The following is a 24,431-nucleotide window of genomic DNA, read 5'->3' on the forward strand; positions in this document are numbered from 1 at the left end:
AGATAAAAGACTTGAAAGTTATGGTAAGGCATAGCACCAAAGTGCTGGAATGACATTTCTTTGATTGACAACTCATCGCAGTGTACGGGAGTGGCATCACAGCAATGTCCTTCGGGTGTTAAAATGGCAAGCTTGGCCATAAAACCTATTTTTTTGTTCGCATGAACGAATTTCCAAACTCAGATTGGCCAAATGAGGACAGACAATAATGTAAAAAAGTAATTATGTTGCATCACACCGGATCATGGGTAACAAATGGGGTGGAGTTATGCATTGATGCATCGACTAATATTGATTAAGCTCAAATTACATGCATTCAATTTAATGTATGTCAGAATTCATGTTTTTAGATTTGCATACGTTGCCTATAAATGTGTTCATGCCAACCTTTCAGCCACTGGAGGTGCTACCATATGCCACGCGTTTTGCATAGAAAAAGATAGCGACAATACATTCACATTGGGAGTAAATTTTTCAACCCTCATGACCAAAAAAAAATTCACAGATTAATTCAATCTCTCCGTGTGAAAATTAAATCCAGTTAACATATTTCTAGGTTGACTGATATTTGTTTATTTGAGTCGTGTCTTCATGCAATGCACCATTAAGCTAATGTACTAAACACATTGCTTGGTTAACTTACTATGTACATAACTTGTATTCTGAATTTCACTGTAAATATAGTTACGAATCATTACATCACTGGGACATTGGAAAGGGCATCAGCTGACTTTGTCAAAATGCAAAAAAACAGCTTTCACACAATGAAAATGACTGCCGTTGCGAGGCTCCTGTTTAGGCGAACAATTGTGGCGAAGGAAATTGACTGCAAAATGTTACTGTGGGGTCGGGGCAACACCAACACCATCGCACAATGGAACATTGGAAAAATATGTATCTTTCAAGAAAAAAAACACGCGCATTTCTTTCATGGTATAACCCTCGGACAGTAAGCGTGGCATTGGCACATCTTGTTAATCCTGGTTAAATTGGAGAAGGTCCCAATTAAAGCTCTCCACGAGCAATACGAAAGCAATAACTTGGAGAATTAAGGATAATTTGACAATGTTTTTCGAATTGTAATAAACACCATGTGTAATATATAACCTTATACACTGTTAAGTTATTAACAGAACCTCATTTTGCAATATTTTTTCTGAATTACTTTGTCTTTTCGCTGCAAATGTATGCCCGATTGTGCTATCAGCATCTCATCAAGAGACAAATAATACATTCAGAATTCTCTCAGAGCAGTGCATAATCCCACGTCAGAAAATAGGCTTGGTTCTTTCGGTAAAGTCACGTTGAAGGGAAACAATAAAATAATAAAATATATTCATCGGCTTTTTCGGTAAAGTCATACGTGACTTTACCGAAAAATGCAGTCACGAAAGCTTTATTCTTTAATAAAACATATATAAAAAACAATAAAATTCTCACGACGTTTCGACTGTAACACAAACAGTCATCATCAGGTGTGAAAACTAACGGCAAGAAACATTTAAAAGAAGTGGCGGTTTGTATTTATTTATTTTAAACGTTAGCACCACGGATAGCGATTTTAAAAATAAATAAATACAATCCGCCACTTCTTTCAAATGTTATTGCCGTTGGTTTTCACACCTGATGATGACTGTTTGTGTTAGTCGAAACGTCGTGAGAATTTTATTGTTTTATATATATTTTATTGTTTCCCTTCAACGTGACTTTACTGAAAAAAACAAGAATATGAATCACTGCAGTCACGAAAGCTTTAAATCCAAAGAAAATAGTCTGTGAAAGGGGATACCTCTTCAAGAAACATTTTATCCACGCTGGAAGCGAGCACTTCCCCCACTTGCCCCTGCCACGGAAAAAAATGTTCGGCCGCATGACAGACAAACACATTATTTTATTTGTTAGAGTTGGTATTTAGGTAAATTGAGTGCAAAAAAACAATTGATTTAATGTGATAGTATTTATTGCAAACATTGGTGGCAGGGCTGCGACCATAAAGTCGAAACACTTGAGAACCCGATGTAATTATGGGATGTTGCCAAGATTTAAACCCCGAATCGCAGCAGTGCCAGCTCAGCGCTCTGACCTCCGAGCCACCCGGCCACCTCATCACATGTGTCAAAGAGTTTCTAGAAGTCATTTTAGGTTAGTATCAACAACCTATAACACAGTAAATGAACACCGTAACTGGAAGCCTCCCTGAGCCCCCATTAAAAACAGAAGGGGCGATACTAAAATTGTAGCTATGATAGCAACAAAGGGTAAGGACAGTATTCTCACATAAAGCATACTGCCTCTGGGAGCAGTAAATAATTGATCCATTTTCCTTTTGGCCGCGTACTTCTGTGCAATGTCTAAATGGCTTAAACTGCCCAGATTAATGTGAACACTGCCATAACAATGCAATTCATACAAAGAATAAATCAACTTTCCCTGCTGCATTAAAAAAATGTGCACGCACAATGATATCTCAGCTATATCAAGATAAATGGGGCAATATATTAAATTCAAGACAAATTACAGAATGATGCCACCACACAATTGGAAACCTGTGAACATTTTCCATCGTTATTTTTTTCACTGCTTAAACAACACCAAGCCACTTCAAAGCAATGATCATAGTCCAGAAACGGAACATATATTTTTAATAAATTGCACTCAAAATATTAAATAAAATAAAAACCCGCAATCACCAGCAAGCTCCTGCAAGCTCCTTCACTCATCCTCTTATTTCAGGCACATGGCTCGCAGGCTCAGTGCCGGGTGCAAGCTGAGCGGCCTCCCCTGGGCAGCTTTATGGCACGCGCAGCAAAGCGAGCGGCTAAAAATAACTCGAGCAGCCAGGAAGCCGCGTGCAGACCAAACGTGCAGCGAGCATGGCGTGCAACTCGTGCAGGAGGAGGCCGCCCGCTAGCTGGCTTACCTCCAGCGCCATGCCGAGGTGCTAGGTCCGGAGCACCGCAGCACCGAACGGACCGGTACCAATCGGCTGCTGCGGTGGAGATGAGAAAAATGCCCTATCTAGCTCTTACGGTAACAAACATCATGTATAGGGATTCCTGCACGAGTGGATTTCAGTTTAGAGAAAATTCTGCATGTAATGTTTGCTGCGGATGCAAAAGCAAACGCTTCTTATGGGCTCCGTTCTGTGTCTTGACAGCGTTTTCTAGTTCACGTTGCCAATTACACCAAATTGGCGAGTCGCTGGCAGCATTTCGGACACTCACCAGGTTACGGCAGTAGCCGTACCACTGGTCCACTCACCCAAACCTCGACATGCACATATAAACCTTGCCAATCAACTCCCCCCCCCATACGAAAGAAGACGGCCCTGTTTAATCGCGGGGTCGCCACGCCACGATCACCCTGCGTGTGCGGCTCAAATTAAGGGCCGGCTAGGAAGGGCCACTCTGATAGCGCAGAGATTGCACGCTACAACTGTACTGGCGCTGGTGCGCACGAGGCTGGGACGGCGCCTCTCCTGCGTGCAGCAGCGCACGCTGCCACGCTAATTGGCTCTATTTTAGGAACGCTCCGTGAGGAGACTCAGAAGAGGCTTTACACGGCAGCAGAATGATAATAAATCAATCAGCGGTTGATTAATGTCTCAATCGCAATTGTAATTTCACATTGCTTCTGCAATCGTCCTGTTCGTTTGCATGAAATACATTTCAGGGAAGGTAGAAATGCCTTAATTTGTCCTCTTTAATTAAGCCTCAATTTAATTTTTAGTTAATGTTACGTGGTTAAAACTCGAAGCAAAACAGCAGATTTCAAGACGGAAGTGTTGCATTTTAATTTATAATTGTAAAATCCAACACTCGAAAAGGTACTTAAGCAAACTTGATAATTAGGGATACTTAAGATTATATTTTCCTGCAAGCGGTCATAATATAATACAGTAATTTTGCTCATTTCATGATATACGAGTTATTTTTAAGATGCCTATGACCAAAGCACCAAGAAAGGATAGTACATGAATGGGTGACCACCAAGCATCAAGAAACAGGTGGTCAAGACTGCTGTATGCTTATGTTGTCAGCAGAAGGCAGTGCATCACAATCAATTGGTGAAGTGTGGTGAAATAACCACAGTTTACAATAAATAATATAAGTAAAAATGTAACTACAATACAAATGTATCAGCTACAGATCGTTAAACAAGCAACACTTCTAAATGTTCACATAGAAAAAAAAATGCCGTTTTTAATCAAACAATTGCCATGGATAATACATATTTAATCACGTTAATTAAACTTGTATTGATTATGTCCTAAAGGTGTACGGCTTAAAACTGAAACCAAAATGATGGCAACCAGCTCTAATTAAATTAAATCCCATTCCAGCATAATTGGTGGTAACATATTAAATAAAGTAATCCAGAGCTAACACCAAATACTCTTCTCTGCTTTTTGCATTTAAATTCTGCACTAATTTCTATTATAACAGGATTTATTTTTGCATTACTTACAAACCCAATCTTTTTCAACGAACGAGGATGAACCAAAAATAGCAATGTTACTGACAGACAGATTGCTGTGCACAGCAACAGCAACATCAATGCAACTATTGCGACATCACTCCTCCAGTGACAGAACCAACAGAACTCAAAGCGCCAATCAGGCCCTGCCGCATAACACAACCAAAATTGTAACACGACATAGACATTGTTAATGCAAAATCCAATTAGGCAATATTGGCACATCCTCAAATTCACTGCTTTTGTCTGTCAATCATTTACCGGTGGTTATCCAGTCAGCTCCTCGCGTTTTGGAAACCAAATGACGTGGGTTGCTTTTGCCACCACGTTTTGCGAAGCTGCCTCGTCTACAGCAATTCTCCAGTGCTTCCAAACGCTGCCCTTTGGATGTGTGCATGAGTGCATGTGCGCGCACGTGTGCGTTGGTGTGCGTTGGTGCACGTGCGCACGAATGGGTGTGTAGGCATGTATGCGTGTGAACACGTATGGGTTTGGTTTGTTGTCCTCCCCCGCACCTTCGATTAGCACGTTTGACTTCGTAGGGTGCAAAATAAGTTCAACATATATACGTATGTGCGTATTTGTGCGTGCACTAAACCAGTGCGGTGGTGCTGCACGCCTGCAATCCAGCACGATGGCTTCAGCGAGGGTTAGTGGATCGCACACACACATATTGCGAAACTCCCTTCCCAAGGGAGTCATAATAACATACCCTAGTTTTTTCTTTGGTTCTTTCGGTAAAGTCACGTAGAACGAGAATGAAATAATAAAATAACACAATAAAATTCTCACGACGTTTCGGCCACAACAGAAGTGGTCTTCTTCAGGTCTGTTCCTTTCACCTGAAGGCCACTTGTGTTGTGGCCGAAACGTCGTGAGAATTTTATTGTGTTATTTTATTATTTTATTCTCATTCTACGTGACTTTACCGAAAGAACCAAAGAAGATGAATCCTTGCAGTCACGAAAGCTTTAAATCGAAAAATACCCTAGTTTGCCAGGAGAAGCCAGTACAGCAAGTGGACTATTCTCCATCTGTATGGGGAAAGAGTGTTGCTCCCTCGCAAGTGGGTTTTCTTTGGGTACTTGGGTTACTTCCCACTTGCATAAACACTCATTCATTGGCTGAAAACAGTTTTGAAAAATTCCAATGCAGCAGGACCCTCGTGAAAAAAAAAGAGTCGTTGGACTCAGCATGTCTTTCCAAGATAAATAAGTATGCATTGTTATATGTCCGTGTGAGCATGTGCTTGTGTGCGCAAGTGTGTATGTGAGCCAGTGCGCATGTGTGCATGTGTAACTCGTTTGGACATGAGGGCTGATAGCAAGAGCATCTGCGTCGCCGAACAACGGCCTCAATTGATGCACCCTATTTTAATGCCCTGTGCCACAATTAGGTATTTTGTCAGCTGCTGCCGTAACTTGTGCTGTGTAACGCACTTCAGGGATAGCGGCGTGTCTCTTAGTTTTATCATTCCACTGCTGGCTGGATGCCTCCCCACAGCATGTTGATTGTGAAGGTTTTTTTTAACTAACCTCAACAGGTGGGTCAGTGCGGGTTGGTGAATTGGAAAAGGGTGGGAGGGGGCAAGACCAGTTCAGCTATCACCCGCCAATGATTGTTAGCCATGGGGTTGTCACGCAACCCCACAGCCGCATGCACCGTGTAGAATACTTGTTTTATAGGAGAAAAATGGTGCTCTACAATATTGCCAAAGCTCATTATGCAGTAGACACCCTCATTTAAATCTGAGTGCTGGATGAAAATTGGCAACCCCAAATTAAGTACCGAGAACTTACCATGCCAGTAAAACCTTGGCACATGTTGATTACCAAGTAATCCGTCCAAGTGCTCAAATTCCATTCAAACAACTCGCAATGGGTTAAGGATCTTATATTGGACCTTTACTCGAAAAAAACAGCTGGCTATTTGCAGCTGCGGCATCACCACATCAAATGGAAGGCACAATAGCAGCCCAAGAGCTTAACGACTCACTGTACCTAGTAACTGTCAACTGCACACAGGGCTATCAGATATCATTTTCACATTCCGACCACACCGCATACAATGTGGCACGAGCCATACAAAATAACTCAGGATTTGAAAAGAAAAAGGTCAATACAGTGTTAATGAGACGTAAAACAGCACAAAGTCACAAAAAATGCCCTTTTACGCATTGCTTGCATGTCATCAAATCAAGTGAAATGCACCCAATCGTGTCAGATCTTGGAAGTTAAGCAAGTTTTAATCTACTTAGTGTTTGGATGCGCGACTGTCGTGGACAAATTGGTTTTAATAGGGCTGTGGATCTACGTGTTGGACAGCAGCAGGCTGAGCTGTAAAACCATTGTCGTCCTGCAATTCCACATTCACACATCCATGCTCCCCAACTTCACCAATACGGACTAAATCAGTGTGATGCAGTTTGGTAAAATAGCCTCCACGACCAACATGGTATGGGGAGGCCCCTCACCCAGTAGTGGATACTTAAAATGGCCAGGGTGGCTGTGTTGTACTCTGCGCCATCATGGTGGTAGTTGTTGGCAGGCGGATGTGTATAGTTTGGTGAAGTACGGTACTCAGAAGTAGCAATTCTTGTAAATGGACACAGGACTTCCCACCATTTCTATTTTTGTTTAGTTTGCCCCTATAATCCAATGGGGATGTGTGGGCAAGCCATTCATTAAGCCTAGTACGGAAAGCTGTAAATAAAGATCAATTAGCCACTTCAGCTGCCAGCGCTTGCGACGCCTAACATCATTTCTCGCATGTTTGTACATTTTAAGATTAAAAAAAAACATCACAGCAACCTCCCAGCGCTGGCTCCAGCCCAGAAGACAAGAGATTTCACAAAAAGCAATACGCTAGAGCCCATAGGCAGCGTCTGCATGGCTGAATATTTATTTTTTGGAAACCAAATTATAGTCAATGGGAGCTATTTTAACAATTCAATCAGGCAGCATCCTTCCAATGACAATGCTTTTTCAGTAACTTTTCCACTGCGTAGAATTTCCAGCATTTTTTTCCCTTTACAGTAGAGTAAGAAGGGAAAAAAACACCAATGACTGTGGCACTCTGGTTCAGAAATGCAAATGCATTTTTGGTAAGCAAATTCTAAACCGTGTAGCACAGAATGCAACAGTTCATAAGGTGGGGTATTTCCATTGTAGCCCAGACTCAACCAAGACCAGGTTCCGTGAAATATTAAGCCTGCAGTACGTGTGTATTGCATCTTGATAATAACTCAGCATAATTGTTACTATGTAATGTGCAAGTCGATAAAGCTGAATAATAAGTGTTGAAATATACGGCCTCCAGCAACAACGGTTATGCTTCATCATCTGGAAATGCATCCAATGCACAGAAAATGTGAATTAACCTTTTGTATCTCTGCAGCCAGTGCTGAACTCCAGGTCGTGTGGGCCACGCACAATTTCACAACCAATCTTTACTATTCACCTGTAAATTTTAACTTGCATGCATGCATGCATGTTTTTTTTATATTAGTGCCACGGGAAGACTGTGTTTGACCGGTAAGGTCTAAAATCCCCATCCATGTATTATGCACATCAATTATGGCATTTCCTCACATTAACACTGAATGCATTTTATTTTCTGCAATCAGATTTATGCGCAGGTGATGGAAGGTGATATCTATCACCGACACACCTGATGACGACCGTTTGTGTTATGGTCGAAACGTCGTGAGAATTTTTATTGTTTTGTATATATTTTATTATTGTATTGTTTCCCTTCAACGTGACTTTACCGAAAGAACTAAGATTAAGTACACAGCACTTTCACAGCCAAAGGATATAAAATACAACTGATGAGCTGTGATACACACAGCGCTGCATATTTGAAATTACACGTATAAATTATCAGTGAGGGCCTCATCCAGTGTAACTTAACAGAGATGCACATTTTCGGGGTAGATTTTTTAAACTTTAAAATCAGAACAAAACATCCTAACCGAATACAAGACCTCTACACAGACGCGATTTCCATCTTGTAAATGCAATCAACACATCCAAGCCTTGACCACCAGCTAGGAAAAAGCAAACCTAACTGTAATGAATAAGCTATTTAAAAATGTCAAACCTCAGCTTGACATGCAGCAATCAACCATGCGTGCAAAATATATTTGCAATGGCACAAAAGGTTCAACAAAACCAACAATTTGAAGAAAACATGCAGCCACAATTCACAGCACTGGACATGTCACAATCCATGACAATGCAGATGCCACAAGCGGCCACAACCAATGTTAATGAAGGAGCCATAATGGAGATGAAAGAGGCCATGTAAATATTGGTGGCAGGTCAAAATATGGCCCACGCCACTGTACGTAGCAAAAATTGTTGCAATGACGTACTGAAATAGCACTGAAGAGCCATAACCCATTGCAATTAAGGTTCCACCAGCAGTGCTGACACCTGAATTTAACAAGTCATAGCAATAAAAATGTTACGTACACGTGCACATATTAACTGACCATACTTCACCATGCTGCTCAGCGCAGTTTGTGAAGACAGGGATAGTACTGTACTTTAAAGGCATTAGAGAAAAGTGCAATTGATTTTGCTACACTCCCCCTTCTGCTGTTCAACGTGTACCCACGCCGGAGCCTCTAACACCTGAGTTGTACATAGTGGTCCACCATCCAAGCACTATACAGTCTCATCTCTGCTTAGCTTTCGAGATATGACGAGTTGGGGTGTATTGTCACAGGAGAAAATATAAAAACCCACTGTAATGTAGGTGCTGTAAATGAAATTTAAATTCTAATGGCAATGCAAAAAATAGTGAGGGAAAAAAGTATTTGATCCCCTGCTGATTTTGTACGTTTGCCCACTGACAAAGAAATGATCAGTCTATAATTTTAATGGTAGGTTTATTTGAACAGTCAGACAGAATAACAACAAAAATCCAGAAAAACGCATGTCAAAAATGTTATAAATTGATTTGCATTTTAATGAGGGAAATAAGTATTTGACCCCTCTGCAAAACATGACTTAGTACTTGGTGGCAATACCCTTGTTGGCAATCACAGAGGTCAGACGTTTCTTGTAGTTGAGGAGGGATTTTGTCCCACTCCTCTTTGCAGATCTTCTCCAAGTCATTAAGGTTTCGAGGCTGATGTTTGGCAACTCGAACCTTCAGCTCCCTCCACAGATTTTCTAAGAGATTAAGGTCTGGAGACTGGCTAGGCCACTCCAGGACCTTAATGTGCTTCTTCTTGAGCCACTCCTTTGTTGCCTTGGCCGTGTGTTTTGGGTCATTGTCATGCTGGAATACCCATCCACGACCCATTTTCAATGCCCTGGCTGAGGGAAGGAGGTTCTCACCCAAGATTTGACGGTACATGGCCCCGTCCATCGTCCCTTTGATGCGGTGAAGTTGTCCTGTCCCCTTAGCAGAAAAACACCCCCAAAGCATAATGTTTCCACCTCCATGTTTGACGGTGGGGATGGTGTTCTTGGGGTCATAGGCAGCATTCCTCCTCCAAACACGGCGAGTTGAGTTGATGCCAAAGAGCTCTATTTTGGTCTCATCTGACCACAACACTTTCACCCAGTTGTCCTCTGAATCATTCAGATGTTCACTGGCAAACTTCAGACGGGCATGTATATGTGCTTTCTTGAGCAGGGGGTCCTTGCGGGCACTGCAGGATTTCAGTCCTTCACGGCGTAGTGTGTTACCAATTGTTTTCTTGGTGACTATGGTCCCAGCTGCCTTGAAATCATTGACAAGATCCTCCCGTGTAGTTCTGGGCTGATTCCTCACCATTTTCATGATCATTGCAACTCCACGAGATGAGATCTTGCATGGAGCCCCAGGCCGAGGGAGATTGACAGTTCTTTTGTGTTTTTTTCCATTTGTGAATAATCGTACCAACTGTTGTCACCTTCTCAGCAAGCTGCTTGGCAATGGTCTTGTAGCCCATTCCAGCCTTGTGTAGGTCTACAATCTTGTCCCTGACATCCTTGGATAGCTCTTTGGTCTCAGCCATGGTGGAGAGTTTGGATTCTGATTTATTGATTGATTGCTTCTGTGGACAGGTGTCTTTTATATAGGTAACAAGCTGAGATTAGGAGCACTCCCTTTAAGAGTGTGCTCCTAATCTCAGCTCGTTACCTGTATAAAAGCCACTTGGGAGCCAGAAATCGTTCTGATTAAGAGGTCAAATACTTATTTCCCTCATTAAAATGCAAATCAATTTATAACATTTTTGACATGCGTTTTTCTAGATTTTTGTTGTTATTCTGTCTCTGACTGTTCAAATAAACCTACCATTAAAATTATAGACTAATCATTTCTTTGTCAGTGGGCAAACGTACAAAATCAACAGGGGATCAAATAATTTTTTTGCCTCACTATAGTCCATTGCAAAGAAGGTACCACAAGCCACTGGACAATGAAATATTCCACAATCCGGAGCAATGTACATTTCACAAGCCATTCCAGTACAATGAAAATGTCACAAGCCATGGTAGTGAATGTGCCAAAATGATAATGAAGATAACACAGGGCAGTGGCAACTATGATGCCACAACCCAGGGCACTGGAAATGTCACAGACCACATAAATGAAGGTGACACTCAAGTGGCACCAAACATGCGTCGCTCACCTGGACAAAAAAAATCAGTCTTGCTCTACTGCTGCGCTTGATGCTTCCTTCTGCTGTGGGTCGTGGTTGTGCTGCTGATTGTAGCTGCTGCAATTGTTGTGGTGATTGAAACTGTTGTTGTGGTTGACCAACGCCGCTACCGTGGGCGCTCACCCACCCCAAACATCGCGGCTGTCGATTTCAGAGGAGCCCAGCCTGCACGCGGACACCACCAACCCAAACACCTCGCAATGACAAGTCAAGCGTCGTCGTGGTGCTGTTGGTGGCCACGACGCGACACCAGCGGTGATGCGTCGCTTCTTCTTCTGCTCCTCCTCACAGTCGTCGCTATCACCATCGTAGTAATCGTGCAGAAATAAACCAGCCCACCTCGTCACCTCACCACAAACCACCTACCTTACTCACCTATCCCCCTCCTCGCTGCTGGCTCTGCGTTACATAAGCCCACCCACCCGACTTTTATTACACGCAGCTCAGCCCGGCCACTCCAATCATTAATTGCCCCGCCATCCCTGCTGTCCACGGCCCTCTCTCCTGCTCGCTGCCTGCACTCTTCCACCCCCCTCGCCTCCTCCCCTCCACGGGGTCTCCTCCCTGGTTGTCTCCCCGCGATTGCCCTGCTCAGCCCAGGTGGTCCCGGCTGCCCAAATGCCTCTCTCTCTCTCTCTGCTCGTGGGGTCGCCGGTTCAGCCGGCGGCGGCTTCGGGCGGCGACGGCGCACCAAGTGGCCCGGCGTGACGTCACCCACGCCTATTGACAAACAAACCCCGCTGCGGTGACGTCGGAACGCCGCTCCGGTCGCGAGAGCCGTTAAACAAGTTTTTTGACGTCACGAGCGTTGGACGAGCGTTCCGGAACGTCGCGGTGACGTCACCACAGAGAGAGGGGTGTGGCGATGACGTCGTCGCCGCGCGGTAGTTGCGATGCGCGCGACGCCTCTGACGTCATGTAACGGGATGGTGAAGTGGAGAGGTCCAGGTACGCCGATGACGTCGTCGCGATTGTGTGTCGTTGCGTGGCGAGAAAATCGATTCGATTATAATCGATTGCCCTGCTGTGCGTGACAATTTGATTGCTACGATTTATTTCAAGTCGATTGAAAAATGGTTTACCCTGAGGTTCAGGGTAAAAGGAACGAAAGTAATATGTTAATTTAAGAGAGAGAGACAGAGAGAACAAACGATGAACAATACTAACGAGAAATCACGACACAAAGAGACTCGATTATTGATTAAATTCTCGACCCAGATCAACCGTGGCAATTCATTGAATGAATGAGATCGTGTTCGCATTCAAAGAAGCAATGGCAATTGATACGTTTCAAACAACAACAGCAAACACGCACGATAAATAAGGTGTCAAATGCCCTCGGCCGTTGTGAAATAAGTAAAAAAGAAACCCTATCAGCGGTTCCTGGAGAAGCGCATTCCAGTAAACACGCCAAGGTTGGGTCAACGTTGGCGTCAACGTTATCATGTGGTTGGAAAACCATTTAATTGGTCCAACGTTTGCCCAACCTTGGCGTGCTCACTGGGATTTGGGTTACTCTTGACTTTCGCGTGAGCCGGCGTCGCTGCAATCCTGGGTATCAGATGCACAAACTGGGTTCACAATTCTAGATTTGAAGCTTTCGTGACTGCAAGGATTCATACTCTTTGGTTTTATTCGGTAAAGTCACGTAGATAAAGTAAAACAAAATAAAAGGAAACAATTAAATCACGACGTTTCGGAGGCAACACAAGCTTCCGTCTTCAGGTGGAATAGTCAACGCAGAATATCTGTGTCAGGAGCACAGTTCAGAGACGACCGGGTTTATATATACAGGTTAAGGGGGGGGGGAGGAGTCAGTAAGGGGGCGTGGCTGGGTGGGAGGGCTGGGTTAAGCAGCCTTTTGATAGACTGCTGCGGGCAACAACCACTTCGCACTGCATGAGAGTGGGTAAAACCCACCTTATGTTATGCTGCGTGGGGGGTCGGGGGGAGGAAGAGACCTGCTTCATGTGTACAGCTCCATTTTTTGAAAGCGGCGGAAAACGGTTGTTCAATTATAAGGTAGTTAAAGTTTGATATACAATCACTGAGAAAAGGAAATGGCTGTACAAAAAATTGAAAGGCAGCTAACGTTTGACTTGATTTATAACATATTTCCACTGATTGCTCAATTTGAAACCATCCTCTCGGTTGAAGTTGTGTCTGTGTTTGTAAATCTGGATGGCTTCGTGGACAAATCTCTGATAATAACCAGTAGGTTTGCAGAGCACCTTGGTATCGGAGAAAACAATATCATGATCACCCACAGCGTTGTGACAATGATCAGCCACGGCAGAAGAATTCGTTCTGCCGTGTTTCAAATCTGATTTGTGCTCGCGAATTCAGTCAGAGATATGTCGTTTCGTCTCCCCGATATAGCAGTCCCCGCAGGTACAACTCAATTTGTAAACACCGGGGTACTGTAAGTCAGGAATAACATCCTTTACTGACGGGATCAGATCACGGATTTTGTGCACTGTGTTGAACCGGACCTGGATCTTGTGTTTGTTTAGAATTTTGGAAATCTTTTTAGTAACGCCTGCTATGTATGGTAACGTGATGATTTTGATTGGAGTGTCAAGTGGTTGTTTCTGTATGGTGGGAGAAACAGCTTGGCGGATGGTACGGTCAGAATAACCGTTCATCTTGAGGGCCAGATGTACATGTTTTAATTCACTGGTCAGGTGGTGTTTGTCCGAAATGCAATGAGCCCTGTGGGGGTACCCTCATTTTGTTTGTAGAAGGTGCCATTCCAAGTAAAGTAGGTGTTGGTGAGGCAGTGCTTAACCAACGCCGGTACATCGGGGTCAAGTCCATGTTGGACCAAATCTTCGATTATTGTGATGGTCTTCTTTGGTTCTTTCGGTAAAGTCACGTAGAATGAGAATAAAATAATAAATTGATAAAATAAAATAACACAATAATATTCTCACGACGTTTCGGCCACAACACAAGCGGCCTTCATCAGGTGAAGGGGGCGAGACTGTCTGGTAGGACAGCGCTGGAGTGAGAGAGCCACGTTCAGATCACGGCTTTTAAGCTGTGTGAGAGGAACAAAGAGCCTTGACGAAGGAATTAGCATAAAATTTAGCATTGAAATGGCTGAATGATTAGCTTGTGACTGGTCACAGAAATAGCTATGTTAAAAGTTAAAGCATACACATCCGCAGAGGCACCCATTGTTAAAAGGAATTAGCATAGAATTTAGCATTGAAATAGCTAAGTTAAGGCATACACATCCGCAGAGGCACCCCTTGACAATGGGATTAGCATAGAATTTAGCATTGAAATGGCTGAGTGATTCGCTTGTAACTGCTACAGAAATAGTTACGTTGAAGTCAGAGCATACACATTCACCGAGGCACTTAGTACACATCAAACAGGAGAATTTAGCATTGAAATAACTAGGCGAATTTAGCATTGAAATAACTGGGTGATTTGCTAGTGACTGGTCACAGAAATGACTACACATCTGAGCTATTCACAGTACTATATAGTGAACCAATAAAAACTAAAATATAAATTACCTTCATGTTATCAATAAACTCTATATTCTCCAATCAGCTAAGCTACCAAGCATAAGTCGTTATATATCACAATGCTATATGGCAAAAAAATGGGTGGATTCTTACCCTCAAATTTCCGTACCACGGATAGCTACGGGCCCCGTTCAGACAGACGAGTTCGTCCATGGTCGGAACAGAGGAGGGGGAGAGAGACAGCTGCGAAGCCCTAGTATACTCCATGTTGTAAACCATACCATTAACCGTGGTGTGAGAGGTATTAAGAGGCAATGCTGGCGAAAGAGCTGCGGTCTGAAGGTCATCGTAAAATTACAATTAATTAAGAACAGAAATGATTTAACACATCTTTCCAGTGGTTACTAAGCCTGAATCCATCTTCTCGGTTGAAATTGTCTCTGTGCTTGTATATGTGAATGGCCTCATGAACGAATCTCTCATGGTAGCCAGTTGGTTTGCAAAGAACCTCCGTCTTGGAGAAGTCAATGTCATGTGAGCCCACTGAATTGTAACAGTGATCTGCCACGGCAGAGGAGTTCGTCTTACCGTGTTTCAAGTCTGCTTTATGTTCGCGGATGCGGTCCGAGATATGTCTTTTGGTTTCTCCAATGTAGCTACTACCACAGAGGCACTTTAGTTTGTAAACGCCCGGGTACTGTATGTCTGGAAGAGCATCTTTTACAGATGGAACTAAATCACGGATTTTGTGTACTGTGTTGAATCGGACCTGGATCTTGTGTTTATTCAGGATTTTGGAGATCTTTTTAGTGACCCCTGCAATGTAGGGTAAGGTGATGGTTTTGAGTGGCTCCACAAGAGGATCCTTCTTCATGACTGGAGTGATGGCTTTGCGGATTGTGTAGTCGGAGTAGCCATTAGCCCTGAGAGCCTGGTGTACGTGCTTGAGTTCACTGGTAATGTGTTCCTGGTCGGAAATGCATTGGGCTCTATGGTATAGAGTCTTGATGAGGCAGTTCTTCTGGGATGGATGGTGGTGGGAATCCGGTTTCAAGTAAGCATCTGTGTGGGTAGCTTTCCTGTAGACAGAGTGGCTCATTGAACCATCATGTCTCCTTTTAATTAAGACATCCAGAAAGGGTAGTTTGCCATCTTTTTCGACCTCCATGGTAAATCTGATGGCTGGGTGTATGGAATTGATGTGGTCGCGGAATTGGTCTAGAGCAGGCTGGCCATGTGGCCAGATGACAAAGGTGTCATCAACGTACCTCTTCCATAAGGTCGGGCGTAGAGTGGCAGTCTGGATGGCGTCAGTTTCAAATTTTTCCATGAATACGTTGGCTACAACCGGAGATAGGGGGGAGCCCATTGGGGTGCCCTCAGTTTGTTTGTAGAAAGTTCCATTCCAGGTGAAGTATGTGTTGGTTAAGCAATGTCTCACCAGGGGGGGTACATCAGTATGCAGTCCTTGATGAACCAGGTCTTCAATGATAGCGATGGTGTCAGGTACCGGGACTTTGGTGAACAAGGACACCACATCAAAACTGACAAGCAGGTCGTTTGGGGACAGGGACATGTCTTTGATTGTCGATACCAGGTGAGTCGAATTTAGTACCGCAGAGGTGGTTTTTCCAGTGAAAGGTCGCAGTATATCAGCCAGAAAACGTGCCAGTTTGTAGGTGGGGGAGCTGATAGTAGAGACGATGGGACGAAGGGGTGTATCTTCTTTGTGTATCTTTGGAAGGCCATATAATCTTGGTGGTCTGGCAGCAGAGGGTTTCAACAAGAACTGTTTGTCCTCATCAATTAATGCTGTTGAATCAGAGATAATTTTGTTCGTTTTTGTGACCAGGCTGTTGGTGGGATCTCTTTTTATTTTTGTATTAGCTGCCATCGTTGAGTAGTTCTTGAATTTTGTTGTTATATTCTGTTTTGTCCATGATGACAGTGGCATTGCCTTTGTCGGCTGAGAGAACGACAATATCATCCCTCTTTTTTAATTGAGATAATTCAAAACGTTCGTCTTTGCTGATGTTGCTAGGTGGCAACTTAGCGTTTTTGAGGGTTGCAGCGATTTCAGATCTTGCTACGTCTGCAGAGATGTGACTCAAGCCCTTGAGTGCAACGTCGACATGGGCAATGATATCATTAACCGGTAAGTGTCTCGGTGTGACAGCAAAGTTTAGACCTTTAGCTAAAACGGATTTCAGACCATCAGAAATGGAACTGTTACTGCGATTAATTACGACTTTGTTGACGTCTATCTTTTCGGTGTGTGGATCCGATTTTTTGCTGGAGATGCTCTTCCAGACATACAGTACCCGGGCGTTTACAAACTAAAGTGCCTCTGTTCCGACCATGGACGAACTCGTCCGTCTGAACGGGGCCCGTAGCTATCCGTGGTACGGAAATTTGAGGGTAAGAATCCACCCATTTTTTCGCCATATAGCATTGTGATATATAACGACTTATGCTTGGTAGCTTAGCTGCTTGGAGAATATAGAGTTTATTGATAACATGAAGGTAATTTATATTTTAGTTTTTATTGGTTCACTATATAGTACTGTGAATAGCTCAGATGTGTAGTCATTTCTGTGACCAGTCACTAGCAAATCACCCAGTTATTTCAATGCTAAATTCGCCTAGTTATTTCAATGCTAAATTCTCCTGTTTGATGTGTACTAAGTGCCTCGGTGAATGTGTATGCTCTGACTTCAACGTAACTATTTCTGTAGCAGTTACAAGCGAATCACTCAGCCATTTCAATGCTAAATTCTATGCTAATCCCATTGTCAAGGGGTGCCTCTGCGGATGTGTATGCCTTAACTTAGCTATTTCAATGCTAAATTCTATGCTAATTCCTTTTAACAATGGGTGCCTCTGCGGATGTGTATGCTTTAACTTTTAACATAGCTATTTCTGTGACCAGTCACAAGCTAATCATTCAGCCATTTCAATGCTAAATTTTATGCTAATTCCTTCGTCAAGGCTCTTTGTTCCTCTCACACAGCTTAAAAGCCGTGATCTGAACGTGGCTCTCTCACTCCAGCGCTGTCCTACCAGACAGTCTCGCCCCCTTCACCTGATGAAGGCCGCTTGTGTTGTGGCCGAAACGTCGTGAGAATATTATTGTGTTATTTTATTTTATCAATTTATTATTTTATTCTCATTCTACGTGACTTTACCGAAAGAACCAAAGAAGATGAATAATTGCAGTCACGAAAGCTTTAAATCGAAATTTATTGTGATGGTATCAGGTACTGAGACCTTGGTGAACATAGAGACCACATCAAAGCTGACGAGGATATCGTCAGGAGACAGTACAATGTCCTTAACCATAGAGACCAATTGGGTTGAGTTAAGTACTGCTGAGCTGGTCTTGCCAGTGAAGGGAAGCAGAGTATCTGACAGAAAACGGGCCAGCTTGTATGTAGGTGAGTTGATAGTGGACACGATGGGTCGTAGTGGGGTACCTTCTTTATGGATCTTGGGAAGACCATATAATCTGGGAGGTCTTGCAGCGGAGGGTTTTAGGGAGGGACGTTTAGTTGGTTCAATTAGGGAAGTTGAACTAGTGATGATCTTGTTGGTTTTCATCGTTAGGCTGTTAGTAGGGTCATTTTTTATTTTTTTGAGTAACTCCTATCATTGAGTAGGTCCTGGATTTTGTTGTTGTATGAATTTTTATCCATAATTACAGTGGCATTGCCTTTGTCAGCCGAGAGGATGACTATATCATCTCTCTTTTTTAAATTCGCGAGTTCAGAGCGTTAATTTTTGCTAATGTTGCTAATGGGTTTCTTAGCATTCTTAAGAATAGTGGCTATTTCAGCTCTCGCAACATCCGCTTGGATGTGTACTATGCTTTTTAGGGCTACATCGACCTGAGAGATGATATCCTCTACTGTTATATGTTTTGGGGTGACAGCGAAATTTAGTCCTTTAGCCAGTACTGTTTTCAGATTGTCCGAAATCGGGGTGCTACTCTGATTAACAACGATTTTGTTAACGTCTAGTTTTGTGATATGTGGTCCTGGGTTATTCTTTGATAGGTGGTTGAATTTTCGAGATCAGGTTAGCTTTGCATTTGACTGACACGAGGCCATCCAGATTTACAAACACAAACACAACTTCAACCGAGAGGATGGTTTCAAATTGAGCAATCACTGGAAATATTTACATTATGAGACCTCCTTTGCCAGTAACAGGATATAGTAATAGGTTTTACCCTTTTTACTGGCACAAAAACTGACACCTTTATTCAAGGCATCATGTTTGCAATAACCACAACACAAGCAGTCAAAATGCAAACAAAAGAGACAACTCTGATAATAATATGCACTGTCCTTGAATTTGATTGGTCCACACCCGAGACGGCTTTTCTTAGAGCCTAGTCTCCACTGGTGTTGGACCAGATGAAGAAGTAACTGATAAACTGGCCAGATGTTTGGAAAAACAAAACATCGAGTCAGATTTGGCACAGTACATAAAATACAGAAATTAATATCTGCTACAAAATATTAATTATCAAAGCTATCAACAGAAGGTGTGTACCGGATTAATTACACTTGTAGCAAATGCTATGTTGGGAAAACAGGACGAATGATCAGCACGAGACTAAAAGAACACCAAAGAAATATTGAATACTCTGAAATACAACTGTCGGCAGTGGCAGAACACGTATGCCAACAAGGACACTCAATTGATTTTGATAATGTTCAAGTTCCGTGCAAAACTAGTTACTACTGGCCAAGACGAATTAGAGAATCTATCGAAATTGAGAGAAAAATAATAATTGTAACCGTTCGGATAGCTACAGACTTAGTGCTGCTTGGAAGCAAAACATCAAATAATAATACATTGTTTAAATGCATGCCTGTACAGGTCACCATACTTCAATAGGGATTACCGTTGGTACGACTATTTTAGTGCACACAATCGACAGGAAGTACAAGAACAATATGCTTGCACACTGCACATGCATAATGTACGTTGATTACCAGATAAATGATTCAAACGGCAATGGCTACCCATAGTAATTTATATGCATTCATTAATCCCCCCTCCACCCACTTCGCGCAAGAAGAGTCCACAAAGTGATGTCATCACATCTAGCCCTCTATTTAAGGAACGAAACAGGAGGATTTTTCCACAAATTTCGCTGTCGCCTGATGATGCTAGTTGTAATTACTGGCGAAACGTCTTACTCAGATTGTAAATGTTGTGGCTTTACTCTCCAACACACCGGTGTGCTGTACTAGTAACGAAATGGCATGTTCTGTTTACGTGATAAACCTTACAAATTGGCTGTGTCAGGTGATTGTGGGTTTAACGACACATTTATATACAGTATTTCCGCGATCTAACCCTAAAAAAACCTGTATTATGGACGATACTTGACATCTCAGAATTCGTTCTGGAATATCCACTTCCACGAGCGGTTCTCGAATACGACGACTTACACTGCTGTGAATGGATATTTAGTCTCAAACTGAACAAAATAGAAGGTACACAACATCATTGTTTCTCCTTCACTATCACTGGCATTAGTGTACTTTGGTATGTACATCGTTTCCACAATAACCTCTTGGTCATATAGCTCTCTTATCGGGTGCAATTCGTCAAATATTACTTAGTCATTCTATTTACTGTGATTAAACAGGAAAGTTTAACTTAGTCTGACGGCCCTTTATTGGAGGGTCCTGCCGAGTTTTTTCGCAGTAGGAGGGGATGATTGCTATGTATATTTCAAAATAGTAACGCTTGAAGGTCATTAAGCTCCTTCTAAATGCATACCAAATAAAAAATAACGAATGACATACATATGCACGTTTATCTTGACGAAGAGAGAGATGCGTTTGAAAAAAAAACTCTGCACATTTGAATCCATTCTATTGACTTCTCTCCTCCTGATAATTTCATCCTTAAATAACCCAATCTCGTCATATCTCAGAAGCTAAGCAGGATTTTGGTCTTGTCAGTGCTTTGACGGGCAACCACCATGCATGACACAATGTCAGCTAAATGCAAATATAACCTGATTTCCAATTTCAACCTCCTTAAGCCAGATCCACACGTTAAAAATGTTTGCGCTGACAAGATTGTTATCAATCAGCGTAACAGTCTAATTTCCGACAGCCTAAAATCGGTTCTAGCTAAGGGATGAATTTCGCAGTCACCCCTAAACACATCCCAGTTTATGATATCATTGCTCAGGTTCACGTAGCCCTTACGGGTTTGGGCTACATCACTGCAGACGTGGCAAGATCGGAAATCACTGCAATCCTCAAAAACGCTAAGACACCTATTAGCAACATCAGTAAGGATGAGCGCTTTGAGCTTTCCCAATTCAAAAAGAGAGATGACGTCGTCATCCTCTCAAGCCGACAAGGGCAATGCCACAGTCATCATGGACAAAACCACATACAATAACAAAATTCAGGACCTACTTAATGATGGTAGCTCTACAAAAAATACAAGAGATCCCACCAACAGCCTCGTTACAAAAACCAACAATATCATCACCGATTAAACATCTTTAATCGAAACAACCAAGCGGTTTTATTTAAAACCCTCTGCTGTTAGACCACCCAGATTGTATGACTTTCCAAAAATCCATAAAGAAGGTACACCCCTTCATCATATCGTCTCCACCATTGACTCACCCACCTACAAACTGGCCCGATTTATGTCTGAGACCTTACAACCATTCACAGGTAAGACCACCTCAGCTGTACTTAACTCAGCTCACTTGGTATCGTTAATTAAGGACATCTCACTATCTCCAGGTGATTCACTCGTTTCGATATAGTCTCTTTGTTTACCAATGATTACAATGATTCATTGCAATCATTGAAGACTTGGTCCAACAAGGACTGAATGCTGATGTACCAGCCCTGGTGAGACACTGCCTCACCAACACTTACTTCACCTGGAATGGAACTTTCTACAAACAAGTTGAAGGTACCCCAATGGGTTCTCTCTTATCTCCAGTTGTAGCCAATGTTTTCATGGAAAATTTTGAGACAGATTCCATCTAGGCATCCACTCTATGTCCGTCCATGTGGAAGAGGTATGTAGATGACACGTTCGTCATCTGGCCACATGGCCGACCAGCTCTGAACCAATTACTCAATCACACCAATTCCATACACCCAGCCATCAAATTCACCATGGATGTGGAAAAGAATGGCAAGCTACCATTCTTGGATTTTTCATCGAAAGGAGACCAGATGGCTCAATGGGACACTGTCTACATTAAAGCCACCCATACGGATGCATATCTAAAACCTGACTCCCACCACCATCCTTCCCAGAAGAATTCCCTTATCAAAGCTCTACACCATAGAGCCTGATGTATTTTCGACCATCATCACCTAGCCAGTGAACTGAAACACGTACACCAAGCTCTCAAAATGAATGGATATTCAGACTACACAATCCGTAAAGCTATCAGCCCAACCGTTGGGAAAGAACCATCTGAGGACCCAATCAAAACCATCACCTTGCCATACATATCAGGGGTCACCAAAAAGATCATGAGCAAACACAAGATCCAGGTTCGATTCAACACAGTACATAAAATTCGTGATTTGATCCCATCTGTGAAGGATGTGATCCCTGACATGCAGTACCCCGGCGTCTATAAACTAAGCTGTATCTGCGGCAGTAGTTACATTGGGGAAACTAAGCGACATGTCTCGAACCATGTTCGTGAACATAGGGCAGATCTGAAACACATGGTAGGCCCAATACCTCGGCTGTGGCTGATCATTTTTTTAATGCGGTGGGCTCACACGAAATTAATTTCTCTAAGACGAAGGTACTTTGCAAACCCACTGGCTATCAACAAAGATTCGTTCATGAAGCCATCCACATATACAGACACAGACACAACTTCAATCGAGAAGATGGGTCAAAACTGAGCAATCATTGGAACGACGTTAGCAAACAGTTTAAGTGATAACTGGCTGTGATGTTCCCATCCTACCACCTTCCGATGTTGGTTGTTATTTTCGTCTCCCTGATTTTACATTAACAGGTTAAATTCCCCACACTAACACGGCCACCTCGCTCACCGAGCTTGACATTGCTGCTCTGCGATCTTCCATTAACATGCTCATCTCTCACATTAACATGCTCATCTCTCACATTAACATGCTCATCTCTCACATTAACATGCTCATCTCTCACATTAACATGCTCATCTCTCACATTAACATGCTCATCTCTCACATTAACATGCTCATCTCTCACATTAACATGCTCATCTCTCCCATTAACATGCTCATCTCTCCCACTAGCATGCTCATCTCTCCCATTAACATGCTCATATCTCACATTAACATAGCCACTTCCGTGCCCTCGTTGTGGAAGCCGCTCTCTGATCTTACATTAACATGCTAATCTCTCACATTAACATGCTAATCTCCCACATTAACATGCTAATCTCTTCCATTAAAATGCTAATCTCTCACATTAACATAGCCACTTTCCGTGCCCTCGTCCTAGAGGCCGCTCTCCGATCTTACATTAACATGATCATTTCTCACATTAACATCACTAGCCCCGCCCACTTCGTTTATGACCCTGGGGCTACGCCCATTTTAAACCTTTAAAACAGTCTGCCTCAGCAGCTTTCCCCCTCTTTTTTCTTCCTGAAAACGATCGCTTGTGTTGTGGTCGAAACGTCGTAGTTTTTTTGGTAATTTTTTGTTATTTTCTTTGAACCTATCTACGTGACTTTACCGAAAGACCCAAAGAATATGACACACATGTTCTAGGGCTGCTGCAAGGCTACGTTGTCAAGAGGGCAGCACAACAAAATGCAATGTTGTACTGTATCATGCCTTCAACGTCTATGCTACCCACCTTCACGAAACCAAATACTGTAACCCCAACGACGTGCTCGGTGTGGGGAGGCCCTCATCCAGCGGTGACTTGGCACAAAAGGTTAATGCACGTACATATATTTTCCAACCAATGTTTCTTTTATTTACTGAACAAACTGCAGCTATTCATCCAGAAAAGTGAATTGGAATTTCGTCAATAGCTCTACTAATTGCTCAATGCATTGACTGCAGCCATGCTCGCTGCAAATCAAGCACCCATTTCCTGTAGATGAGTCATTCTATTATGAGCTCCACTTTTATTTTTTTGTGTGGCTGAGAGGGTGGGAGGGTTTGATGTGGGTGGCTTTGGGGTCTCCTGGGCAGATGGTTCCTGTCTCACAACATGACCTACAAAAAGCCCAAGTTTGTGTGTCTCAGTTTGACATAATCTGGCTGTTGTCAATTGCAATAACGGGCATATTTACAATATGTATACAGTATGTAAAACACTGCTGACCGAAGGCCTCCCGATGCCTTGCAGGTCGTGAGTGAGAGTGACTTTTAAGTTTATTTTTTTCTTCCAGAAAAATCCTTACTGAGACGCAATATTATTTTTCAGCACAGTCCAAATATATGTTTGCATCAGGTGACCACAATTGCTATTGTTTTACAATTGAGTACAGCATAAACGTTGCGAGTATTTATTGTAAGCAGACGGACAATACGTGCGCAGGGTTAACCAGGGCGGCCTTCCAGGGGTGAACTGCAAACCTCCCGAACAAGTAGCCATCGCGTCACCGCTGAGATAAGTCACCACCCCAATTTCACCATACTTCACAACTCTATAATACTGTTTTTTGGGGGTTAGATCGTGTAAATATATAAATGTGTCGTTAAACCCACCACCACCCGACACAGCCAATTAGTAAGGTTTGTCACGTAAACAGAACACGAATATTTCGGTGTGTTGGAGAGAAAATCCAC

At 42.8% G+C, this 24,431-nt stretch overlaps 1 protein-coding gene and 1 long non-coding RNA gene across 6 annotated transcripts in view; one reads left to right on the forward strand and one right to left on the reverse strand.

Annotated features, from left to right (window-relative positions):
- LOC116940974 (R3H domain-containing protein 1-like) overlaps positions 1-11,768 on the reverse strand; it is a 69,835-nt gene extending 58,067 nt beyond the window's left edge. For all 5 annotated transcript variants that reach the window (XM_032951446.2, XM_032951442.2, XM_032951441.2 and 2 more), the window contains exon 1: positions 11,108-11,768. The gene's annotated coding sequence lies outside the window, so the exon portion shown is untranslated. The remainder of the gene's footprint in view (positions 1-11,107) is intronic.
- A 170-nt stretch (positions 11,769-11,938) lies between these two features.
- The window catches only part of LOC116940975 (uncharacterized), a 34,192-nt gene continuing 21,699 nt past the window's right edge, over positions 11,939-24,431 (forward strand). The window contains exon 1 of the long non-coding RNA XR_004402626.2: positions 11,939-12,085. This is a non-coding gene — a long non-coding RNA (uncharacterized LOC116940975). The remainder of the gene's footprint in view (positions 12,086-24,431) is intronic.

Source organism: Petromyzon marinus, chromosome 10, assembly GCF_048934315.1.
Source record: "Petromyzon marinus isolate PM22_M1 ecotype Great Lakes invasive population chromosome 10, UKy_Petmar_22M1.pri1.0, whole genome shotgun sequence".
In the NCBI taxonomy this organism is placed as follows: Eukaryota; Metazoa; Chordata; class Hyperoartia; order Petromyzontiformes; family Petromyzontidae; genus Petromyzon; species Petromyzon marinus.